The following is a 27033-nucleotide window of genomic DNA, read 5'->3' as shown; positions in this document are numbered from 1 at the left end:
AGTGAGGCATAGCAAATTCTTGTATGGTATGGTATAGCAAGGGATGGGAAAGGGAAGTGTGGGGGAGGAGGAGGGAAAGGGATATGGGAGAGGGTAAATCATAACCATAGGTCGGCAAACTCACTCATGAGTCGACTCACTCAGATCGAGCCGTGAGTCTGAGTGAGTCGGGCTGAGCAATAGGTTGGTGAGTTTTAGTCCAAGTGAGTCCTGTTGAGGGAAATTTTAGTGAGTCTGAGCACGAGTGGGTCCGGTTGAGGAAAGTATTGGTGAGTCTGAGTTCGAGTGAGCCTTAAGCGCAAAATATATTTATTGAGTGAGTCTGAGCGATCTCCACCCTTCATTGCCGACCAATAGTCTTATCTACTCACCTATCGGCATTTCTGTCAGCGTTATATCGGCTCACGTTTATACTCAAATCTATTCACACGTGCTTCAATGAACTAGCATTCATGCTCCACCAGAATGTTTATTTATAAGAGGTGTGAGGGGGTTGCCATGACCTCCCACCGCAAACTCTTGCACGGGAAGTTCTTGATAGAAATATCTCATATGAGTCGCAGATTTCATGAAAACGTCCTTACTGGATTGCAACCACTCATAACTCCTATTTGAAGGTATAAGGTCAAAAAGTGTATCGTAGAGCACCGATTATGTGAGATATTGGCGTTAAAGAGCATTTACACCATGATCGGAAAAGCTAATTTTACGCCAGCGGACTGATCAGTCGACTCACTCAGACTCAGGTCAAGCCGTGAGTCTGAGTGAGTCCGCCTGAGCAATATGTTGGTGAGTTTGAGTCCGAGTGAGTCCGGTTGAGAAAAAAAATTTAGTGAGTCTGAGTCCGAGTGAGTCTGGTTAAGGAAAATTTCGGTGGGTCTGAGTCCTAGTGAGCTCTCAGAGCAAAATATATTTCTTGAGTGAGTCAGAGGGAATTCCAATATTTTTGCCGACCTTGTGAGCATATCATAGTCATGATCGGAAAAGCTAATAAAGCTAAGGGAGAGATGCTCTTTCCGCACCAGCGATCGCGCCCGCGCCCTTAGAATCGAAGTTCAAAGTTGCTGCTCTAGTGACATCCCCACTCCCCCTCGCGTCTTTGCATGCTCGTACAAGACGGGTGGGGCGTTTCCTCTCTGCTTCTACGGCAGGCCTCTGTCACAAATTAGCGTGTTATAAAGCGCGCGCGCAGCCGCTTTCAAGCAGCTGCGCGACAGAACGGCGCGTCCGCGCGCCCAAGAAGCGCGAAAGAAGAAAACAAACAAGCATCAAAAGACGCCGGCGCGCCGCATTCTCCTCACCCACTCGAGCCAGACGCAGTCAACACGATCGAACGCCCGGCAAAGCCTGGATCTTTCTAGAAGGAAAGGGTGACGCATCCGCGAGCGATGCCGCCGCGATTCGAACCTACGAGAAAGCTCTCGCCCTTTCTCTGGCCTCAGCTGTACTGCACGCCGAAGAAATCTCCCGACGCTTCTAGAAACCGGGGGAGAAGGGATAAAAGCGTGCAATCGACGACAGTCAGGTCAGTGCAGACAGGGGTAGTGCAGTCAGTGAGGGAGTCAGTAGAGAAGAAGTGAAGTCAGTGAAGGAGTGGCCCGGTGATGGTGAAGTTATGCGAAGTGTGGCTCCGTTAGCCAAAGAAGACGTGTTTATGATGGTGTGCGGTCGGCCGATCGTCAATGGAAGAATTGGATGACGACGCCGTGTGAGCCGTGACAAGTCACGACGACGGTTGAGCTACGACGATCAACGCTGGAGCTGGCGTGAGTGTTTCCTTGAAGAGAAGCATTCGATTACCGTCCAAGTATTGCGGACTGGATACGCCATTGTTTATTCAGGACTTTAACTGTCATTGAATAGTTGTAATGCATGCGATCGCATTCGTAGCGTGTGATCTGTTTGTTTAGCTCCCGTTGTGTAAACACCATCTGAATTATATTGTGAAGTTGTAACTGGTACCAGCCGAGTGTGCACGTGTTTGTGATATTGGTATTGCCTTAACTGAGAATATATTTCGTTTTCGTTTGTGTTATCGACTCCCGGCTCTGACTCGGTCTTTGGACCACAACCGGCGTTCGCTGGCGCACCAAAGGACCAACTCTAAATTGTCCGCGCTTTCGTGGTGCGTTTTCGGAGGGCCTTGACGCCAGCCCTTAGAATCCGCCCGGCGATTGCCAGCCCGATTACCGGGACAAGTGACAGCCTCCGAACGGGGTGATTAAAGCCCCTCCATTGCGTCTACTGCCGCGGCGGAAAACGCATGGAGGGGCTTTAGTATCCTAGCTTTAAGGGTGATGTTATCGCATGCGTCTTCCGGGCGACGGAGATGGGCCGGCTTGTTTGATCTCTGCTTCAGCCGCGTTCGTCGGCTCCGCTCACGCGCTTTTACTCGCGGTAGAACATACGATGCGTGGGGGGATGCTATCAATTTGGACTTCATACGGGACATGATGGCAAAAACCCCTCGAGAGTGTCCATATAATTTCTGTCGCAATAAAATGTCATCTGATTAATAAAAAAGAACGCCTGCTGGTCGGAGCAGCCGCAATTGCGTTTTAATATGCGCAGCTGTCAGGAGCGGGCCCGTCGCTGAAGGCCCACTGTGAAGCGGCTACGCCATATTACACGTCCGTCCCTCGCTTTCCAGGGTCAATAGCTGACGGTTTAAAACACTCAGTTTCGCTTAAGGGTGAAGCAATGAATGCGATACCAACAAATTGTATTGTTATACGAAGTAAGGCTGGCAGCTATAGCTCCTTTGGATCCGATCTCACGTAGCTGAACAAAACACTGGTTTAAGGCAATATGGCCGTTCCAGGAACCGAAGCGGTTTTCGTTTTATGAGTTATCTAAACATGAAGTAGGCGTTGAGAGCACAACAAGTTTACGAGCCGTCTCCTGATGCCTCGAGATAACGCTCGCCAGGGACTGAGCCCTTCGAGCGATGCAGTCCCCCCATCCCTCGCCTGGCGTCCCTTCATGCTCCTTACGAAAGACGGGCGGGGCGTTTCCTCTCTGTTTGATGAGCAAACAACGGCAGGCCCGCCCGCAGGAAGATGTTATCGCATGCGCTCTCCGTGCGACGGAGACGGCCGGCTCGTTTAATCTCCGCTTCAACCGCGTTCGTCGCCCGCGCTCGCGAGCTTTTACCCGCAGGTGGAATGCGCGGGGTGATGTTATCAATTTGGACTTTATGCGGAAAATGATGGCAACGGCGACGGCAAAAACTCGACGAGTGTGCCCATATGTTTGCTATCACAATAAAAGCAAAAAATGAGGATCCATTCCATTCTGTGAAGTGGATGATAAGCGAAGCTGTTTCGCGCACGGTACAGAGGTGACATGATGGAGGACAGTTTGGTATGTAAGGCCAGGTGTTAACGGCCAGGCTGTTAATGTTCATGCGCAATATTAATGCGAAAGCCTTCGATCTATGCTTCATCAAACACAAAAATTGACCGTCGGCGGCGTCAGTCGATTTATGCAAAAAACATGGTTGATCCCTCCGTCATAGGAATAGTAATAACACGAAAGTAAACTTGCCCTTACAAAAGTAACTGAATGTTTACTGTACATTGATATAAGAGAGTTTGCACAATGTATATTGATGTCTGGCAGCTAATGGCACCGCTTAACGTGTATGCACCCACTTTGATGATTGGTGGTACATCTCCATCCCAACGATTAACGTCCATGTTAAATGATTAAACAAACCATTGTGGTAGCTGTAGTAGTTAACGGTGAAAGAGTAATCAGAGAACGAGGTGTGATAGCCAGAACAGCGTCGCATATTGGACGCAAAACTTGGTCGCCATCCCGCGGCATGTTAAAATGTGATTGAACACCACGGCCTGACTAGAGGGAGACGCAAAGCGCGTCGTGCCGCCCCGGTAGCCCGGCCGCGATTTTTCTCGGGGCCGGCGCGTGAGTGGGGAACGCGGTGTTACAGCCAGGGGAGGCAGGCGCGCGTCGCAGCGCTATTTTTGGTTCAGATTACCGTGTTGCTATGAGCAAGGCCGACGCTTTCACGACGCTTGGGCTAAGGTTGACACCTCGCGGTGTGTTAAGGCATTGACAAAATTGAACTTCTATTGAAAACACGCCGAATGGAACGGACGTGTAAGGCGGTGCAGGTGCTAATCGCGGAGTCCACAGTAGTGGCGAATTAATTTACCTTACCGCTCCCAGAGGGCAACACGACCCTGCCGACTGGGAGAGTGGTAGATATAAAATGCGCGTTTGTAAAGCATTTAGAGTCTGTGACCGTAGCGCAGTGGATAGCGCGCCCGGCATCTGTTGCTGCGGACCGAGCGGTCGTGGGTTCGACGCCCGTTGACGGAACCTTTTTTTCTTTGCCATCTCATCGTGTAAATTTTTTCGACGTCATTTCCGTGACGGAAATACGTCACTGAAGTCTTGGTGGACCCCGGCATAAAACACTGTCGTGTTAAAAATAACCATCACGCGATGGCATCATCATGACGTCATAGGTTCCCTACTGAAACGATCCGTATATGCGGATCCGTACATACGGAATTATTGGAATATGGAAAGCCGCATGATGCGGAATCCGCATCTTACGGCAAGCCGTATCGTGCGGAAAGATGCGGACATCCCCAGCTTATGGAAAGTGCCATATCGTGCGGAAAGATGCGGACATCCCCAGCTTATGGAAAGTGCCATATCATGCGGAAATATGCGGACAACAGCAGCTTACGGAAAACCGCATAATGCGGAAATCATGCAGCTATCTGCCACATTATGCAAAAATCAGATGGACGTCCTAGACCTCGTGGAAAGCAACATAAGAGGCAATTGGCCATTCACGTTATTTGTAAAGCTGTACTGTGTAGAAATCGTGTGAATATTTCTCTCTTAATGTTGCATGAAGGTGAAATATGATTGCTATCTAGACACAGCCTTGATGAGCAAACAAAGGCTTTTAGAAGAAACAAATGTGTTAAGAAGCTACTGAATTAATATGCTGGACATCATAAGCTGCAGTCATACTGCAACGAAATAATGCAGGGTTTTATGTAATAGAAAAAAACACCAGCTAAAACTCTCCCTGCTTAGGACGGCATAAAATTTAGCTTTTGGTAAAATTCAATAAAATTAGTCTTCACATAAAGAAAGAATTTACATGCTCTTCAAAACCAGCCCCGCTGCAAGGACTAAAACTTGTTTTATATAGCACGTTCTAGCTGTGTCAATTTGCATACCTCAATTGATTGTTCAAATGAGGTCACCTTGCACCATCACTTCACGAGTTGTATCTCACCCATGGAAAGATGGTGCAAAACAATGTGCAACAACAGGAATTTAAAAATGAAAACTTTATAACGAATAAATTAATATTCATGCCGTTTTGAAAGCCTCACACTGGAATCATTTCTTAAGGACTTTAAGCAGGTCCCCCAAATGGCGATTGAGATTCCAGTGGCGCTGTGCCTCCAGGACGTTGCTTGGATGCGCCTTGAGGTGTTCTCCGTAGGCATCTGCATGCATAAATCATAAACACATGATGTCAGACGCACATGTAAGCAGCTTAGTTCACATGCAGAAGAAATAACACACAGAATGATGCTGAAAAAAAAATGCACATACTGCTTTTTTATGTATTTGTGTGAATAGAAAAGGAAAGTGCACGAGTGAGCTCCAGCGCATGCAAAAAATGTAATGGCATGCTTATTGCATGGAAAATAACTAGGTGCTTCTTACTATTTTGAACATATTTATGTGTAGTAAATCTGTTGAAATCTCATTACGTAAAACCTTGAATTAAATGTCTTCTGTATACTAACAAAAACTTCAAGTATTGCCAGTAAAAGCCCTAAATGAGCATTTAGTAATGTGTACATGTGCATTTACTTCCCTTAAACTTTAGTTTGTCTGCAATAATACCATCTTGAACAGCTTTGTAACATGAAATGCTGCAAGTTATGAAGCTGAAAAAGCAGCACACAAGTAGGCAGGTCTGTGCCAGCCAGACCAAAACAGCCCACCAAACAGAAATAGGCATAAGTGAACGGCAAGCTTTAAAATTAATTAATTCGTGTTATAAAAAAATCGAATACAACTGCACAATGTGGAGCACTCTCTATCAAAAGCATATTAGCACCATTATAAACAAAGGTAATTTATTGGCATACTCAAGACATACAGAAAGTGAATTGCAATTGAGCTGTATGGCAGCATAGGTGATTTCCCCTACACAAAATCAAATTTATTATGTGAACTCTGGCAATTATAAATCAAAATTATCACACTGTTGGAGACTTGAAAAACCAAAAAGTACTTGCGTTCATGAACACTGATGATATATCCAATAGAAAGATCGACTAGAGAAATATTTAACCACCTATCCACAAATTTCTAACACACCCCTAGAAAATACCTAATCGGCGCTTATGACACAGCAGTGTAATGTCATTGTTACAGGAACGACATGGAATAGCACCCCGCTCGAGCACAATGAGAGACTAATCTTCAAACTCAATTACGCAGAAAAAAACAAAGCACGAAGCAAAGCAAAGCAATGGACATCTGGCAACCTAACTGCCATCGCAGGACGGGAAGTTCAGAGTGCGCATTACTAGGGAAGAACGATAATAAAATTTGGTTGACAGAATTAGTGCTGCAGTCGTAATGCAAGTAAGTGCAACATCTGGTTAACCCTAACCAGCATAGGAAGAAAAATTATAAGACTGAATCCCGTGATCAAAGGCCACGAGTGCTGTAAGGACTGTCTGTGGAACGAGAAGAAACATTTCAAATGGCTGCAATAAAAAATTATGTTTAGTTATATTTCCTTTTTGCCAGTATCTTCAACTTTTCAATGTAAACATGTGCCCCAGTCTGAGGTGCATAAAATATTTATGTACACTTCACACCATTTATAACGCAATCATTCACAGTGCAGGACCGGTTATAATGCAGTTTTTTCTGAATTCAGCATACCCTCCCATAAAGCACCACGTATACACGCATGCCGCTTACTGTGCAGTCCCCCCACATGAAACACCGGCTATAAGGCGGCTGCCGCAAAATTCTCAGAGACACGGAGCGAGTGCGCTTCGGATCAGCCTGGGAGAGAAGAACCACAGCGTTATGAAGGATGAGATGCAGAGCGAATGAACAGGAAACAGTGGAAGAAAAAAAAAGAAAAACGAGGGGGGCATCATGGTGTGAGGAGGGGGAGTGATTGCCTAGACAACAGAAAAGCCTTTGCTCCCTTTGCTCTGGCTGCTTGTGTGTGTGCTGCGCTATGAAGGGCCACCCGTGTCTGCATGAAGTGCACGTAACTGCTGTTTGGCTCTTCGGTTTTCTGTCGGGAAAACAGTCTCATCGTAGAGTGAGATCTTGTGCGTGCGACCTCTATTCCCCAGCAAGTGATAATGTTTTGAGACACGACAGAGCTTTTCCCTTTGCCACCAGCAGGTGGACTTACAAGCTTGGAAGACTCTTTCAGGATAGTTGGCGTGACTTTCCCGATCGCGGACCGGAACTTCGTTTCACACCTGCTGCCCACTGTTTAGGACAGGAGTGCAACATCTTCTACGCCTGATATCCGTGTTGTTTGGGGCAACCTCCCACAAGCTAGGCCTAACAAGCACTAGTTACCTAGTTGTTAGTGTCTGCAGACAATCAAGGTTGCAGTTTGGTGCCGAGTCAATGAAACGTTTTGCAGTTGTTGCATTCAGGAGTGACTTAAATCTTCACCGAAAACTAGGGAGTGCATGTGCAACACTAGATTGGTGGTTCATGGTTGCCACTGTGTTTTGGACATCGCCCCCGGAATTTCAATAACCTTTCGACGTATACTTTCTGGCTAGTGTGGTACCACAGCGAAGTTCGCATAAATGTGGAGGTCTGAAGAGTCAGTCAGCGGCTTTCCACTACGGCACTCTTTCTTTTTGTTTTCTTGTTTCCGCGTTCACTATGTCGACACTGCAGGTCCGCAGACATTAACCTTTCAACATTGGCAAATTTACGCCCAAGTTGCATGCCTAGATAGTCGGAATCATGCGGGTGCCTGTTGGTCATGTTTTTCAGATGTACAGCCTTCCACAAATGTTTTGTTTACAGGGCAGTACCGCTTATAGTGCAGATATTTGCGACTCTGGCAACTTGTTATAAGCGGTCCATGCTGTACCTGGTTTATTCAATGAATGTGCTGATATGGTTTTTCTGCAAATAATGGCTATTTACGCATCATTTATCTGTAACGAGACCGTTTGACCAGTATGCCACTGCATCTGATTCACTGGATGTGATTGATGGATTATGTAGCATTCATGAAGCAACGGATACCCAATTTTTCACCATACGTGCTGACCCACCAAGGTGCTTATGATAACAAGGCCAGGCATACATGCAGGGCCTCCCGTGAGTAAAATTTCAGCATTTAATCTATGCTAGGCTCATTTGTGCTCTCACGCCCGGAATAAAACTCAAGTATAATGCAAAATGTTGGCAGCTCTAGAAGAAAGTGACATAGCGAATTTTTCCTGATGCATCTGAACATTTACCGAGACGACAAAGCTACAGTAGTCTGTGGCGGCAGCCACAACCATGTTGAAACTTCTGAACAGCTGCACCACTTGGGGCCACTAACAGCACCGGTGAAAAGTCGACACTACCTGGCTAGAGAAATTACCACACTTGTCACCCCTATTCCTTCTAGCCAACGCGGCTGAATCTCACCCACTATTCAGCACATGTGACAGGACAAAAACAAAACCACCCAGGCACTCACACTGTAGAGCATGAAGTTCCTCTGGGGCTGGTCACCTCCTTTCTCCTTGATGAAACAGCAGCATAGTGCACTGGTAATGCACTACTGGCACAAGTTTTCAATGCACCACAGTGCCCTTCCTGCTTGTGTCACAGAGAGCTTGGGGTCCTTGGTCTCTTCTGGAGACCACTGCCACTTCTGGTTTTCTGCTTAAGATCAACCTGCACAAGGTCGTAGATGAGGTCTTTAGAATTGTAAATTATAATATCCGAATTTCTGCAGCAAAAGAAAACACTCCCATTTTCCAGAAGGCCTATTGAGGCATCCCTTCTTAAAGTTAAGGCCCTGCATTTGCAACCTCATTTTTAGTTCTTTTTTTTTGAACCTGCGCTTGACTTTGAAGGTGTTAGTTCACTACACACTGTATGTAAAAAAAAGCTCATCCAGCACAACCACAACCCTAACTGGACAGGGAAGCAACGTTAGCTGGATGCTCTGGATGGCTTCTTTAATGAAATGGCTTACGTTGACATTGATGGTGGTACTACACTGAAAAATATGCAGAGATTTATTAATCACTAAAGGGACCGACAACTGGCCAGAACGTCTGATTAGATCCTGGCGGAAATAAAAAGATCGTGAATTGCAGGGCATGCTTTTCGCAATTTGAGTAATATTACATATTTAAATTGCGTTTAAAGGTAAAAAAAAACAGTATGCCATGCATCCTAGCAGAAATTGCCTGATGATGTGTTATCGAGTCGTTCTGTTTGCTGTACATAGTTTGATGCTTTAATGTGCACCATAATTAGTGCTCAAAATTACACTTATTATATTGTTACCTATCCCCGTCCTATTCTGTGCTGCTTACTAGGCAAAGGAGTTGATGCTAATAAGCAGCGTTGGCTTCGTGTCAACTAGTGGGACATGTCGAGCCATGGCACACGCATGCGGAATGCACGCATGTGCACCAAACTGCAGTGCATAAACTCGTACCGCTGTCGTGTTGACCTCCCACTGTTTGCCGCCTGTGTTGTGTGTACACAACTTCATAGTAGCCACAGATCCAAAAATTCTGAAAATGTTTCACAGCACTTTCAGCGTTACTATTCCATTATGAAGACAGTGACTAGTTAGCTTTCCAGTGAACTAAAGAGAACAAGTACCACAAGAATTGTTAAAATGAGTGTCCTGCTTAACACAATCTGCTCTGCATGAGCTGAATTGTGAAATGGGGACCTATGCTGGAAAACACGCAGAGCTCACGCCAAATATTTTAAGTGAACCAAGTTTTGTGTTGAACCTCCTTGAGCAATTTTTGTATTTCTAGCCTTGCTCGTTGCATGTTTTTCGTACTGCTATAAGACCTGTAATGTCTAGCTTATGTAATGCTGTACGAAAATGAAATTCAAGATTGCTCAATTCAAAGCTAACCAAGTGCGTTCAGCACCACTTCCTGTATCCCTTTCTCGTGCAAGTGGCAGAATGACTGATCCTGCAAACCATATCTTACTTGCATGCGCTACAGGAGCCAACTCTGACACTGATGCATTCTGCTGGTTTCTTCAGATTACGAGGTATCTGTGGAACAAACAACAGAAAATCTACAAGTCACACAGGGTGACAGGTGGTGTGCCCCCCCTCCGTCCACATGCACACACCCCCACACACACAAACACAGAAACTTATTAAAAAGGGACCAACTCGCACACAGTTAAGATGAACGGGATTCAGTGTTTCAGATAGGTAGCCTGACAAAGGAAGGATATGCACTATCGATGCTTCTTTTGACCACCAAGAGATGAGATGAGTTAAAAAGGGCAGAAGCTATTTGTTCCCACATAGTGAGTATGGCCCGGATGTTTTGTTAGAGTGAAACAAAAACTTGTACACATACTTTTAGAGACATGTAAACGTATGCAGCCTGTAATATTAAGTACAGTAGACTCTCGTTAAACGGAACCTGAAGGGACCAGGAAAATGTGTTCCATTTAACAGGAGTTCCGTTTACTGAGAGATGAACAGGAGTGCAGAATCCAAGTATGAAACCAATTATATTAGATGCAGTTGTTCTGTTTAAGCAGCAGTTCCGTTTAACAGATTTCCGTTTACTGAGAGTCTACTGTACTATTATTTTTGTCACATTATGCATTACTCAAGCGCATTGCCTACTGCTTCATGCCTACCACGACATATGTTAAAAATAAGTTAGCTGTACAGTCAACAAAGTTTTAAGAGCATTCATAATGTTATCCAAAATCAGCTTATATCCACTGGGTAGGTAAACCATTCGCCTAAAAGGAAAAGGCATATCAAAGCGATTTTCAGTAATACAGGGCAAAGTCGTAACAACGGTTTCTTTGTTTAAAAACCCTTCTCATTATAGCATGCAAGCAAAGCACCTGAACGGAATATTTTATCCTGCTTGTAATGTGACCGCTAGATGACATCTATCCACGTCTTAGTTGCATGGTATCTGCTTTGCATTCAAAGAGAGTCTTCACCTGAGCTTTCCTGCGAAACTTTTCCTAATATGACACTTTCATTACCATTGATTCATTGTGAACGGGTTTCGTTAGAGCAGTATTAGCAGTTCAGTTATTTACAGGTTTGGGATTGCTGGAATTGGACTAGTGATACTGAGTTATTTTTCATCTTTTTTTTATTGCTGATATGTATACTCCGTCCCACAAACTGGTTGCAGCAGGGTGGAAGCTATGAGGTGTAAGCAAGCTATGTGTTTTCGCAGCGAAACATAATTCTATAAGTAATTGCATTAGACTTCTAAATCACCTCTGATATTTTTTTAACATTTCAAGTAAATGTGCGCATCGAGTTCCGAATGTCATCACGATCAACAATGTCAACTGTGGCAGCACTACGAGCCGCGGGCGCCTTACAAGTTCCCCCTAGAAACAATCTCTTCTCCTCTCTGGGCCTTTCGGCAGTGCTGCTCCTCAGTGTTACCGCGATGTCAACATTTTCATCTGCTCAGCACCCACAATGCCTGTTTGTCCGCTCACCGCTCTTCCTCCTGGCATGGTGAAGAGGAGCACTCGGCCAGGAAGAGAGACGAGCTGACAAACGAAGCACAGAGAAGGAAAAAGCGAAACCAGAGAGGGCCTCTTTTGTATCATCAAACACGTGTAACTCCACTTTTACGGCACAGTTTCAAAAAATTCTCACGGTTATGTGTTCGTTGTAGACTTATGCACAACTGCAAAACCACAACTATATTTTGACCTCTGGGTGGTTTAGGGGCAGTTTAAAGTGGCAAGCTTGAGACATTTGCATTTGTTTGGCAAATGATTTGTCACAGTGATATCCGATATGTTAACCTCGTTTCGAATGTACGTTGTGTTCCTTTATTGTATATGTAACCACCAGTAACCGTGGTTACGAAGCAACATGGCACAGCCTATGCAGCCATGACCGCCCACTTCAATCCGAAGTCGTGCTTGCTGCTTGCCCACAACATCAGCCACAAATAAACGGTGAAGTCAGCTATAGCTATGAACCACGTTACGCTGAGAACAAAGCATCAGGTGTGTTATGTCATTATAGAGATCAGTGGTTTGTTTATCACACTTCTTAAGCCTTGTCACCAAGAACTTGAAAGTACATTGCGGAAACAATGTAAAATAGTCACAAATACATTGCTGTCGAAGCATGAGGATGCAAATATAAAGCAAATAGAAGTGCCACTTTAAAAATTAATAATAATAATATCTGGGGTTTAACGTCCCAAAACCAAGATATGATTATGAGAGACGCCGTAGTGGAGGGCTCCTGGAAATTTCGACCACCTGGGGTTCTTTAACGTGCACCTAGATCTAAGTACACGGGCCTCAAACATTTTCGCCTCCATCGAAAATGCAGCCGCCGCGGCCCACTTTAAAAATTACAGGCCACACAGTGCACGATGACAAATTGATAAATTCAAAGTGAAAGGCACGCGCTTCAAGTGGTGCTGCCATGTTTTCGTTTTCCTTGCTCTGCTACCACCTTACTTTACTCACCCAACACGTGTGCAGAGATGCCATGAAAACACCAAGCAGCTGATGCAACATGGATGAACACATCTTCAGGAATTTCCGCCCTTCCTACTGGCAAAGCCACCCTGCAGCCTCCACAGTGCTGCAACCAATTTCTGAGATGAGCATAGTTTGCATAATGTTTTTCAGTCACAGATATACGTGCAAGACACAGCAGCATTCTATAGGGAGCTTGCACCAATGGTGGCAATGAGGTAGAACCAGTTTTGTTGTCACAGCCAGATGAGCTGGCAATCGGGGAAGCGCGTGCAGTTGTGGGTTGTAGTAGTTGCATGCGAAGTACGGCAAAGTTACAGTCACAGAAAGATGGTTGCAACGTCTTCAAGATGCCGAAGGTGCGCCTCAGCGAGTAGAAGACGAAGGAACTATCAGAACAGTACCAGAGTGGATGGCTTTAGCGCATAGGCAACCCTGACAAGCATCACGTATGTCCTCATTGCTTCCTTTTAGGTAGGCAAATCATGCTTGGCTTTCGTTAGCTCTGTTTTGTCCACTTACACACAAATCATATCAGGTTCTGCTGCGACGATGCAGGACCGTTGTGGCTTCATGTGTAAGGTCCCTTTTTAACGAGGCATTCACTGTTTCTGCAACTGGGTACAGATGAAATAAAACAATGATAAAATTAATATTTACCAGGAGTTAGAGTGTCCTTACAACTTGCTCATGTCATGACCACAACGCTATCAGCCCCAACTTTTCTGGTAGGCTTGTGTAACTAGCCGCTTCTCACAATGTTGTGGCCTAGAGCTGTTTATGACTTCACTGCTGCTGCATGACAAAGCTCGACAAAACATAATACAAGTAATTCGCAAATGTCCGAGGCGTCGAGGCGTGGCCACAAGTTTACGTACATGATGCAGTCGGCTGCATGAAGTGCGAACGGGTGAGCATAGATGGCTTTTTTCGTTGTATCGTAAGGATCCTTCCAGAAGAGTGCTGCTGAGTACATATTTACTGACCTCGTGCTCCTTGCTTGGAACTACTGTCAAAGATTGCAACCTCAATGTCATCAAGGAGATCACACCAGTATGTACTGTACTTGCGCTTCTTTCCATGAAGCTACCGCACGCGCTCCCAGAAAAGCTTTGCGAAGTCCCTAAAGAGACCGAAACATTTCGGTAGCGTTAGGGACCGAAACAGAGAAACTCCGAAAGCCAAGCATAGTTTACCTACCAGAGAGAAAGTGCTAAGAATAGACGTGATGCTTGTTGGGACTGTCCTGTGCGTGAGCCATTTACCACGACACTGCTCAAAATAGCTCCTTGGTCTTGTGCTTGTTAAAGGAGTACTGACACTATTTTGAGACATCGAAAAAGGGACATTTTTTGTTTCTTCCGTATGCAGCGTCAACGCTGTCCACACACCCGAGTTGAATATGTGTAAAATATTCTAATTTGACTTGGAAGTTTTCGTCGCTGAGCATCTGCAAGCCAGCCCCACGGCAATGGACATTATCCCGACGAGTCAAGACAGCTCCCCTGAGTTAGCGAGTTCTGCATCCTGCATGCAGCCTAAATCACAGAAATCACTGTCAGGGCCACTGGACGACAATTTGCTCATCGTTGCTTACGTGCACAACGACCAGATGACGGTTTTGCCCCTGGTACGTCGCAAGTTTCTGTATCCCCGTGACGTCACACTGCTATGAAACGTCACTGAGAAGCCGCCCCCTCGATATCGAAACCGAATGTGTCTTTTAAAGGTAGCAGTAATTAAAATATATACGATGCATTCCCAGGTACCACAATACTCGTTTTAGGTTTCTCAACACCAGTATTTTTTTAGAGCAACAATACGAAAATTTTTAAAATTCGTGTCAGTACTCCTTTAAGAGCACAGGGTAAGGCAAAATTTAAAAAAAAATCACTTTTTTGTTGTTTGCAATTTGGGAAGTGTGTCCTTTTCTCCATATTTTGCATATTCGTGCTTTTCTTTGAATGTTTTTTTTTTGTAGCTGAGAACCTCATTTTCCGGAAGCAAGTAGTGAGTGAACACGCACCCAAGACAAGCGCCTCGTATGCACTCAGCGCTTACAGTCCATTTTCTGAAATTGTCAGCTAACTTTCTGCATGCCTAATTTTTCAGCAAAGACAATCCGAAGATGCTGTGTGCGTCTTTATTCACATTCTTGGTTCAGAGCGCGTCTATTCAAACAATTTTAGCTCCTAGTTTCATCACACCTTGTGTCTGTCGTGCCAATCGATACGTTGAGATGCTGAGGATAGAGAAAGCCTTCAGCGACACTATATTTCGTGGCAACTAATTCAGTTGTCTTGTAACTGCGAATAAATGCTAGCGACGTACTGAGGTGCCGAACACTGAACCATCACACTCTTCGTCATTGAATCCCACCCTTTTCAGCGTCCTTCAAGGCAACTCGCGCACAGGGCGACAACGGGTACGCTCTAATGGACATCAATATTATTTGTGATGCAATTAGACAGAACTGCGCATGCAAACTGTGTGGTGCAAGTGTTGAGCTAATCCGAATTGTGTCGCAAAGTCCTTGCACTTTGTTAGGCTTCAGAGTCTTAAACATTGCGACGATGGATGCTTTTTTTTTCATCTAATGATGGCAGTATCACACATGCCGAAATTCTGAAATCATTAGGACTGAAGCCTGGCCAAAGCACAGTAAATTTGCTGAAAGAAGTTGACCACAATCGACGATACATTGTGAATAGAGCTGCATAACAGCTCACATAAGAACTGCACAAGGGGACAAATTCGGCCTTGTTGGTAAGACGTTAGGAAAAATTAAATTTAGCGCAAAATGACACAAGGACGAGAAGGGAGGACACAACACGTGCGCTAACTTCCAACAAAATGGTTTATTTCAACCGAAGCACAAATATATGCAGTGGTGATGGTCAAACGCTACAGCCAGATGTCATGCACAGAGAACTTTTTTGTCATTCTGATTTTAACAGGAGACGTGCATAGAAGTGATATTTTCTTATCATAACCTTTTATACAAGCTATGCGCACCAACCACAAAACTAATCCATGTTCAAAAAATACAATTCTTTTTCTGTCGGAGACGGCGTGCTTACACAATCGCTACCCAACTTTGTGATTTGGGCGGCTTCTACTATTAGTCTTGTTAGTTCATCACGGTTGGCCAATAACACCTTGGTGTTCCCAAAACCCGAGGCGCACCCACAAGCTCTGCAATGCATCGTGAGCCAGCCATCGTTACCCTTCTTCACAAGGCTGAAGTGCTCTCGTAACCTGTCATTTAGACAGCGCCCCGTCTGTCCTACGTACTACTTTCCGCAAGAGAGGGGAATCTGATACGCCACCGCCTCTTTACAGTCCACGAACTGAGTCCTACGTCTTATCTTGCAAGCAGAGGCGTCTTGCGGTGCTGGACTACTCAGTCTGCAGGTAGAATTAATCGAATTAAGCTTAATTCTACCTGCAGACTGAGTAGTCCAGCACCGCAAGACGCCTCTGCTTGCAAGATAAGACGTAGGACTCAGTTCGTGGACTGTAAAGAGGCGGTGGCGTATCAGATTCCCCTCTCTTGCGGAAAGTAGTACGTAGGACAGACGGGGCGCTGTCTAAATGACAGGTTACGAGAGCACTTAAGCCTTGTGAAGAAGGGTAACGATGGCTGGCTCACGATGCACTGCAGAGCTTGTGGGTGCGCCCCGGGTTTTGGGAACACCAAGGTGTTATTGGCCAACCGTGATGAACTAACGAGACTAATAGTAGAAGCAGTTGGGTAGCGATTGTGTAAGCACGCCGTCCCTGACAGAAAAAGAATTGTATTTTTTGAACATGGATTAGTTTTGTGGTTGGTGCGCATAGCTTGTATAAAAGGTTATGATAAGAAAATATCACTTTTCTGCACGTCTCCTGTTAAAATCAGAATGACAAAAAAGTTCTCTGCGCATGACATCTGGCTGTAGCGTTTGACCATCACCACTGCATATATTTGTGCTTCGGCTGAAATAAACCATTTTGTTGGAAGTTAGCGCACGTGTTGTGTCCTCCCTTCTTGTCCTTGTGTCATGTTGCGGTAAATTTAATTTTCCTAATGCCACATAAGAAGCAAGGCAAGCAAGACTACAGGCTCCAAAGGGGGAAAAATGACTTTGGCAATGATTACCAAGCTTGTAGGCACCAAATAAAAGTTTAACGTTGTTTGTGGCAAGAGATCGCCTTTCAGCTGTTTTCTTACTTTAACCTTGATTGACTTAAAACTATGTTTTTATTACTTAGCTACCATTATTTTCCATGTATTTCAACATAAGCGTTTCATTATTTTTCTTTGTATTCAGCATAAGTGCGTACAAATACTGTACGAGAATTGAAATTAGGCACTTACCTGTTTTTGCGTTACAAATTTTGAAAGATGCAAATTAACCCAAAATTTAGGTCCTAGTGGTAAAAAGTTCACTGAAAAAAGTAATAATCACCAGATTTTAATGAATCTGGTACAGTTTAAAGAGTGCCAAATTTTGAAAAAGATTATTATTGTATTATGTGGATAACTCTATTAGGTTTTGAGAAAAACTGTTCCTTGACGTGGTCAAAAACGCATGGTATGTATAGGGTTTACCGTGTGCCCTTCGGTGTGTTGTAGACGCAGCAACCATCTTTTTCGAACTGCAACTTCTTTGCCTTACTTTGGGTGCAACTTCTGCAGTAGAGTAGCCATATATGCTCGCTACAATACAAGGGGAACATATACCACACAGTGCATCATCACGGCAGAACCTTTGAAGCGGGAGCTGCTGCCGCGTGCACTTTCCAGACTACCACCTCGACTGGCTATGACATCAAAATAGCCACCTATATCCCCCCACAGTGTAAGGTTCCTATAGGCACGCCGACATTTTTTTTAAAGATAAAACTCAAACAATGGTTAATGTTGCCCCCAGTGTGAAGTGTTCCCTAACAGCAAGCAATGTTGCCATAGCATTCACGTAACTTTCTCAATGTGGCGGCGACAACGTGTCAACATTTGGTGCTACTACGGTTATTGCCAGTGCGCTGAGGAATTGAAATGTATTTCAAACACACCTGAATGAGTGGAAAGTAAGCATGCAGCGGTCTTTTGTGAGGTGTTCAATCTAACAGCATAGTTTGCTTTGCTAGAAAGCACGCCTATATATGCTTCATCTATTTTGATATGTAAGCTTGTGAGCACAACGAGAGAGAACACCAAATACATGTTTAATCAATGATTACCAATAAAAATGTGACTTACTGAACAGCAAGAGATACCTTTTCGCTTGAGCAATTGTTATGAATACTATTGCGCTTGCCAACTGCATATAGTCCAAAATAGTCGTAAAATAAGCCAGTTGGTATGGATGCATAGTAATGAACAGCACAAAGTATGAACGAGAGACAAAAGGAAGAACAATGCAGGACGAGCACAGACTGTAAACTGAAAAATTTATTGCGCAGAACCTTGCCTAAATAACATTTGCCGCACACCTCGTGCAAATGAGGGTCCGGTTAGAAAAAACAAGTTACGAAATCAATGAACCTGTTGATTTTGTAACTTGTTTTTTTCTAACCGGACCCTCACGTGCACGAGGTGTATGGCTAATGCTATTTAGGCAAGTTCTTGTGCAATAAATATTTCATTTGCCAGTCTGTGCTTGTCCCGCATTGTTCTTATGTTTCTCGTTCTTACTTCATGCTGTTCATTACTATGCATTAAGTCACCCTGACCTTTAAATGCTAACTTCAGTGCTTACATTCGTATTGCTGACGACTGTACTGTAGCACAAATTGGGCAAGAAAAGCATAACAGAAAAGCCTGTTGCTAAAAGTATGCAAACATAGGTATTCCAGTGCAAACAAGACGCGGACAGAAGGGTGAGACGCAACTGTGTGCTGGTCCTGTCGTTACATGTCAACCTTCTGTCCTTGTCTTGTTTGCGCTAAAACACGCACAAGCCTGATGAGCTAGTCAGATGAGAAATTCTCCTGCATCGTACCTATAAATCCTTGCATCAGCAACTCCACAGCACTGTGATAATTACACCACTGCCACACAGCAGCGTAATGTATTCTACTACATGCTGGCTGCACATTTATGTATAAAACGCGAAACTCTGACAGAATATGAAGTATCACATTGTGCATGCAAATTTTCATAACCGTCAGATGTCCAACGTGGATGCTGGCTGGTGCAATATTACTGACACGCGAAGGCGACGTGCATATACACACAAAGATTCTTTTAACACCTCTCCCTACACAAGGCAAACACACGATTACGTTTAACTAGCTCAAGCCAGCGTTCAAGCGCATAATAAACACTTCACCGTGAATGTAGGCTCATTATCACATTTTAAGTGTTTGGCTAGGTGAATTGAGCCACGCTACGAATTATATAGCCCGCGAACGTGAGCAAAATGCTGCCCAGCAGCAAATGGCGCTGCAGGCTTTGATTTATCAACAACAAACGAAGCAAGCGCCACTTGCGTCCTGCTGACTGCAATGCACATAAGAAAAAATCGATCATCACACACATGCATGTTCTCGCAATTCTCGCGAATTCGCTCCCGTAAGGCCGTGCCGATGCGCCATGGCTACGCTCAGATCAGCGCAGTCGAAGCGAATCGGAAACGCGCACAATGTCGTCGCTCGCAAAGGTGCGTAAGGCTCTTTACGACGCCACGTCCGAGTGCGGTAACAGAGCCTTGCGCCGAGTAGCATGCTTTACATAATAAGCTGTCCCACTTACCTTTAGTTTCTTTCGCACTGGCGTGTAGCAGGTGGCCGCGGGTGTCAGCCATGGAGTCATTCGAGCGCCCGCACATTTCGTTGATTCCTTGAACGACTCGTACTTCATCGGCACTCCGAGAACAGCGGGAATTGCGTGCAATCTTTGCACACCGCACAAACGAGGAACGAAGCTTCCTTACGTAAATTTAATGCTTTTACCTTCAATCTTCTTGTGGATGAGAACACACGCGAGACGCTCGCAAACAAAGGCAAATAACATCTGGCTTCGGCTATGGATGGATCTAGCTTGAATTGTTGTTCGTGAAAAAGAAAAAGAAAACGTCGCCGTGTAAAACTGTTAGAGAATGCATGTTGTTGGGCAAAATAGTTAAAAATAATGATGTTTTCAAGAAAAATTTATACGAGAACAGTTATATACTTTTTCAGTAGCTTCTTTTTTCTTTTTTTTTTGTTCTAGCAGACGACAGGTTTCTACTGCTTGTACCACAGACGTAGTAGTGCGGCTTTACGATCGATGTTTGCCGCCGAAGCAAAACTCTACAGTAGTTGTAGGTCCGTCCTCAGTGAATAGCAGGATGACTCCAAAGCAGTAACACTTTTACGTAATGCAGTATGTGATCTTGCAAGGCATGATGTTTCGTTGCGTTGAAGCAAAGGGAAGCAAGCCGGCGTGATCAGCTGATGTCGCCGCTACGCTCGGCACTGCCGTGTGCTTCATTTCCCGCGCTGAATTCGTGATCGAGCGAGACAGCCACGGAGGGGAACACAGCTAGACGCACGGGTTAACGGCGTATCATTCCAGTTTCGCGCGATGGCTGACTATTAATCGCAAGAGAGCCTCGGGGAACAAGCTTCAACTGCTTGTGTAAATTACATTGCTTGTGTGTAAGCATCCGTGTCTTCATACGCGAGCGATCGGCAACCTATAGTGAAAAGATACGAGAAAAGTGTGAGGCGTAGATACGGTCCCAAAATATATGCCCGCAATAATAAGTATGATCTCATAGTGTACCTACTATGCACTCTCAGATAGCGCGTAAGCACTTTCATCTATTAAATTAGGAAGATGTCATGACCTGTGTGCGGGTGGCGTAGCAGGCTGGAGTAGCAGGCTCACGCGTAGGGATCACGACTTGTTTACGTGGGTTCGAGTCCTACTCAGTTAATGCTTTTCTTTTCTTTTTTTTTTCATTTACATTGATGTACTGCTATTTCTGTTAGCGTGTTGGGAGCTGAAACTTAAAAATAAAACAAAAAACATTAGGTTAGAATATGTGTGTGGCACTGTGTTTGCTTGCACATCGGTTATTTTTCTCTTTTTTGGCATTATCCACTTGACGATATTGCAAAATAAGGACTGCAAAAAGGGACCGAGCTAAACAAAAAACTAGGGGTACAAAGTAAAGTGATAGAAAGTGTACCTCGCTAGCAATTGAGAAGATGATGCACTCGGGGCCCCGCGATTATGCTATCGCGCTCCACTCTTTAAGGTGAACCTCGAGCATCCTCACTTTATTGCACTCTCTAGCTGTGTTGCACATGTGTCTCCACGCAGCCATGATCTAAATTCTAAAGCCCTTGTTGCGTCTCCAAACTTATTAAAACAGGCACTTAAATTTTATCATATAACATGCCATTGCAAGCATAATCTGCAATGCGGGCTGAAACAATGCTACTGCAATTTCTCAAAACAACCCAGTTCTGTACGTGAGTATCCGTGCATCAATGATGAACACTGTTATGTGTCCATGCACATCAGTTGGGCTCTTTTTCTGACCAGTGACCCCCCCCCCCCTTCCACTGTTGGGCAACAAATCAGTTCAGCCTGGTTAACCTCCCTGCCTTTCTTTCATCTTTTTCGTCTTTTTTTTCTGCTTCATTTCATCTACCCTTGTTGTTGAAAGAGGTATTAAACATGTGTCAAGACTCATTGTGTATTAGAAAGTAGAGCACAGGCAAATTTGCTTTATTTGTCTGTACTTAAAATTGGCCACTTGATAACTTGCATGAAAAGTATAACCAAGCATCTCGACATGTGGTTTGGGATCTTCAACAGGGAGCTTCTGTATGACGATGCATATGTGTTATTGATCACCTGTGATTTGAACAATGTCCACACTTGCTCGCACATACAACATGTGAATAAATGAGGCACTTGTTCAGCCACATAACCTAATGATAAAGGTATTACAGTAGCAAGATCAGAAGTGCAAGATTGTCACTTTTGGTGATAGCTTTCTCTTGAACAGATGTAAGTACATGAATACTACCTCTATGGCTGAAATACGTAAACAGATCTGTGCACTAAGACTCTTTGTACACTAGATGGGAGAGAGTGAAGCTCTTTACCAAAAACTGAATACGTTTGACTCTTATATAAAGTTTTCGTACGCATGACACTGTGCACACACGTGGCACATCGTGGAAGAAAACGTATTTCACCAAAACCAGACTCAGAGAAGTTTAAATGGCATCATATACAGGACACACTAGTCTTTAAACCACGTACACTTGCTACCTCAAATTGGGATCCCTGAGATACATTTATTATGATCCTTTAGGCAGAAGTTAAGTGCGTGCAAGTGACATATTAAGGTGACTCTGAGTATGCTCTCATGACGTATATAATGCAGGAAGTACTGCCTAATACTGCTTAAGGCAAAGTGCTTGTTCAATGTGAATCTTTTCAATTAGCAAAAGCCTACAGGTCACTGGGCCTTCTTTGGTTGAAGTCTTTGTTGCTTTAATACTGAGAATACCAGAAGTTCAATAACGCACACCTATGACAAATGAAGAACCGTGTTCATGAAGTCATTTTATGACAATATGAACGTGTCTTTGTTGCCAGTGCCAATGTGCTGCTACAAAGGTTAAACGAATAATTTCATGCTGTGCTTAGCCGCACCTAAATAACGTCATTCACTTACTTTAGGACATCCTACTACAGCCCACCTTGTAAAGTTTCTGGGTAGCCAATCCATGAATATATACAAATATTTTTCTCAATACTAAACTCACTTCTGTCGAACTTAATCACTTACAACCATCTTTGTGTATATATAGGTCTCTTACCTACAGTAGATATGACGACTACGGCTTGGCATACTACTCACTTGTGAGTACACACACTCATTTGAAAAGCATGACTGTGAGTACGAGTGAGTGATGAGGGGTATGAGCAAACCTGAGTATGAACGTAGTACACATCAGAGTGAGTTGGCGTGAGTATGAATGTGAGTGAGTAGGTGTGAGTACGAACGTGAGTCCTCATAGGTGCATCAATGATGAACACGGTTAAGTGTGCGTACACATCCCTTGTGCTTTCATGAGTAATTCTTCTTCTGATCACCTTCCCTCCCACCGTAGGGCAGCAAGTCAGTTCAACCTGGTTAACCTGCCTGCCTTTCGTTCGTCTTTACCTCTTTTTATTTTCTGTTTCATTTTATGTACCCTTGTAGTATAAATAGGTAATAATCATGTGCATCAACACCCAGGGTCTATAGGAAAGTAGAGCAGACAGGCAAATTTGCTTCATATGTCTGTATTTTACAGTTGGCTAGTTGATAACTTGCATGAAAACTGATAACCAAGCAGCTCGACATGTGATCTTCAACAGTGAGCATCAGTATGACGATGCATATGTGTTATTGATCACTTGAGATTTGAACAGCATTCTTACTTATTAGCACATACGACAACATGTAAAAAAAAGATCAGGCACTTATTCAGCTGTATAACCAGCTGATGACAAAGGTATTACAGTAGTAGGATCAGAAGTGCAACATTGTCACTCTTAATGAGAGCAGTGAGCTTTCTCTTCTACAGATTTGAGTACAACAATACTTCCTTTATGGTTGAACTATGTAAACACATGTGTGCTCTTAAACCCTTTTGAGCAACTAAATGGTTGAGAGTGAAGCTTTTAAACAAAACTGCATACATTTGTTTCATGAAGTATTCATATGTACAACACTGTGCGTACGCATATCACAATATGTAAGATAATGTGTTTAATTAAGGCCAGTGTCTCAGAGAAGATAAAATTGCGTCATATAAAGAGGGCACGCAGGTAGCACCACTAGTTTATGAACAATTTACACGTATGTATACCTTAAATCATGATCTCTGATATATATTTATTGTAGGCTTTTAGGCAGAACTTAAGTGTGTGCAAGCGATATTATAAGGTGACTCTGAGTATGTTCTTATGACGTACACATATATATAAAATGAAGGAAGTACTGCCTAATACTACTTCAGAGAAAGTGCTTGTTCAATGTGAATCTTTCCAAACAGCAATGCCTACAGGCCACTGGGTCTTCTTTGATTGAAGTCATTGTTGGTTTAATACTGAGAATACAAGAAGTTCACTAACACACAATTATGACAAAAGAAAAAGTTTTCGTGGAGTCATTTTATGGCAAAGAGAATGTGTCTTTGTTGCCAGTGTTCATGTGCTACTACAATGGGTTAAACTAGTAATTTCACGCTGTGCTTAACCGCAGCTAAAGAACTTCATTGACTTACTTTAAGACATGTTACTTTCAGCCCACCTTGTACAGCTTCTGGGTAACCAATCCATGAACATAGACAAATATTTTTATGAATACAAAACTCACTTTTGTTGAACTGAATCATTTGCAACAATCAATGCGTATACAGGTCTTTTACCTGGAGAAGATGTGAAAATCAGCTCGGCATACTCACTCATAAGCATAGGTCGGCAAACTCACTAATGAGTCGACTCAGACTCAGATCGAGCCGTGAGTCTGAGTCTGAGTGAGTCAGGCTGACTAATATTTTTGTGAATCTGAGACCGAGTGAGTCTGGTTGAGAAAATTTTCAGTGAGTCTGAGTCCGAGTGAGTCTGGTTTAGAAAAATTTTGGTGAGTCTGAGTTCTAGTGAGCACTAAAGGCAAAATATGCTTGGTGAGTGAGCCTGAGTGAGCTCCACATTTTTTGCCGACCTATGCTCATGAGTACACACACTCACAGTCGTTTGAAAGGCGTGAGTGTGATTACGAGTGAGTGACAAAGGGCGTAAGCAAACCTGAGTATGAGCATGAATGGTTACTCATGAATGTGAGTCGGTGTGCAGTATGGACGTGAGTGAGTATCAAAGAGTATGAGTTGGTGTGAGTATAAACATGAGTGAGTACTCGCGAGTGTGAGTATGAGCCAGTGATGAAGGATGTGAGATGTGTGTATGAACATGAGTGAATATTTATCGGTGTGAGTAGGCATGTGAGTATGAGTGAGTGTTGAGGGGTGGGAGTAGGCATGAGTATGAACACGAGTTAATATTCATCAATAAGAGTAGGCATGAGTGAGTGTTGACGGGTGGGATTAGACGTGAGTATTAACGTGAGTGAATAGGCATTGGTGTGAGTAGGTGTGAGTAAGAGTTGTCGAGAGGTGTGAGTAGACACCACGTGCATACTCATTGGTGTGAGTAGCCGTGAGTCTGAGTATGGGTGAGTGTTGAGGGGTGTGAGTAGACGTGAGTATGAACATCATACCGTACAGACGACTATGAACATGAGTGAATGCTCACGTTGGGTTATATTTTTGTGCTGGTTGGTAAGTCTATTTGTGTTTTTATACTTTTGCATATATACGATTCTTATTCCTGCATTAATTACTGTGCCTTGTTTGTTTATTCAAGCCTGCATATCTTTATTTCTTAATCGCCTTAATATGATCTTTTAATATTGCAGTATTCAGAAATAAATAAATAAATATTCTGCATATTTGATAGAGAAGCTTATGCGCTAAAAATATTTTCACTTCTGCCGTAAAACTGTTTTCCGCACATGCGTATCACACGAATGGGTTCCACTCAATAACACCAGTGCACCCATGCATCCTCCTTATCATAGGCGTGCGCACAAGGGGGGGGGGGGGGCAGGGGGAGCGGCCCCCCCCATTCACCTAAGAGGGGGGGGCGCAAAGTCAGTTCCACACACTGACATAATAGGGAAGGAGGCGCTGCGACTCGGGGGGGGGGGGGGGCGCAATGTCAGCGCCCCCCCCCCAGGTGTTGATCGTCCGATTGCTCATGTTGTGGTGATTGAGGCGGTGGCTACACGAAATTGCTGCAGCTGTCTCATTTCTGCAGCCAGGTCAGTTGTTGGCCACGTTGCTTTTCAACTGGCTCTTGGCTTGACCTCGTTCGTGCCGTGCAGCTGTGGCAAGTTGTGTAAAATGGCTGCGTTTATATTCTAGGAGCACCTTTTAGTGATAAGAAATTATTTTTGGTACTACGCGCATGTCAAGCATGTTTTCATAGATTTTTATTGCTCCCAAAGTCACGGCTCAGGAGGGCTAAGGTCATGGTCATCATTTTAAAATGACATTTGTTTTCGCCAATAGTAATGAGAACTAACAGTTCTCATCAATATTGACGTGTTCTGATTGAGTGTTAGTTCTCAATAATATTGTGTCTAACATAAAAAACGGGCCCTTAAATTTATGCTTGTTTCCTTCATTTGTTTTCATCGTGTGACAGCAACACAGGTAAAATGACATTAACTTAATGTCATTCGTTGTAAATGACATTAGATTTGCCGTGTGACGGGGGTATTGCACACAGTCATATCTGCAGAAGTTGTATCCATTCTCGAATAGCACAAATAGCGCACATTGACACAGGCGAGTGAGATGATACAGGCACTTGCCTGTGTCCTTGTGTCTTATTTGCGCTATTCCACAATGCATTCGTACCAACTATAGCTCGGATTTCCTTACCAGTGAAAATGTATCTACACAAGTTGTACATTTTCCGCATAGGCCACAATCCACACGTTTTCCATACGCTTATGACGATTTTCCGTATGCACCTTACAAAATCCGTACGTTTCCATAACACCTTAGGTTTCCACATCTTCCTTATGAAAGTTTCCGTACACTCCATAAAATTTCCTTATCCTTCCATATTTTCCATAAGGAACTTTCCATACACTCCGTAAAATTTCCTTATCCGTCCATATTTTCCATAAGGAACTTTCCATACACTCCGTAAAATTTCCTTATCCGTCCATATTTTCCATAAGGACCTTTCCATATACTCCGCAAAATTTCCTTATCCTTCCATATTTTCCATAATGAACTTTCCATATATACCATACAACTTCCGTATGCGTCCATAAAATTCCATATTTTTTCCGTATCTTTCATAAGGAAACTGTATGGAGTCCATATTTTTTCCATACGATTTTATACGGAACGTTTCAGTAGGGTTGTCAGAACATGTGACGTGATCATGGCGTCATATATCGTAATGTCACGTGATGACGTCATCACATGACATTGTCGGTTTGCACTGCTTCCGTGATCGGTGCACCGATCATAGAGGTAGTGCAAAACCATGTGAGCTGCGGAAAGCTTGCAGAAAGGGAGGGGGGGGGGAATCAACACATCGATCGAGAAGAAAAAGAACCTGCTTTTCGCCTTGGAGTGGTCTTAGGGGAATGCATTAGGGACAGTGTGACTCTGGTATTGAGGAACTGTTGTACATCACGG

The 27033-nt window shown here is 43.8% G+C and overlaps 1 protein-coding gene and 1 long non-coding RNA gene across 2 annotated transcripts in view; one reads left to right on the top strand and one right to left on the bottom strand.

The window, feature by feature from the left end:
• The window catches only part of LOC119386506 (tRNA-dihydrouridine(47) synthase [NAD(P)(+)]-like), a 120754-nt gene that overhangs the window by 74124 nt on the left and 19597 nt on the right, over window positions 1-27033 (top strand). The gene's annotated exons all lie outside the window — the stretch shown is intronic.
• Window positions 5105-19775, bottom strand: LOC119386507 (uncharacterized). The gene is made up of 4 exons (XR_005182301.2): window positions 19511-19775; window positions 12760-12877; window positions 8762-8961; window positions 5105-5501 (listed from the first exon to the last, which is right to left on the bottom strand). It is a non-coding gene; the product is annotated as an uncharacterized LOC119386507 (long non-coding RNA).

Source organism: Rhipicephalus sanguineus, chromosome 3, assembly GCF_013339695.2.
Source record: "Rhipicephalus sanguineus isolate Rsan-2018 chromosome 3, BIME_Rsan_1.4, whole genome shotgun sequence".
Taxonomy (NCBI): Eukaryota; Metazoa; Arthropoda; class Arachnida; order Ixodida; family Ixodidae; genus Rhipicephalus; species Rhipicephalus sanguineus.
This window is presented reverse-complemented; position numbering and strand designations above follow the sequence as displayed.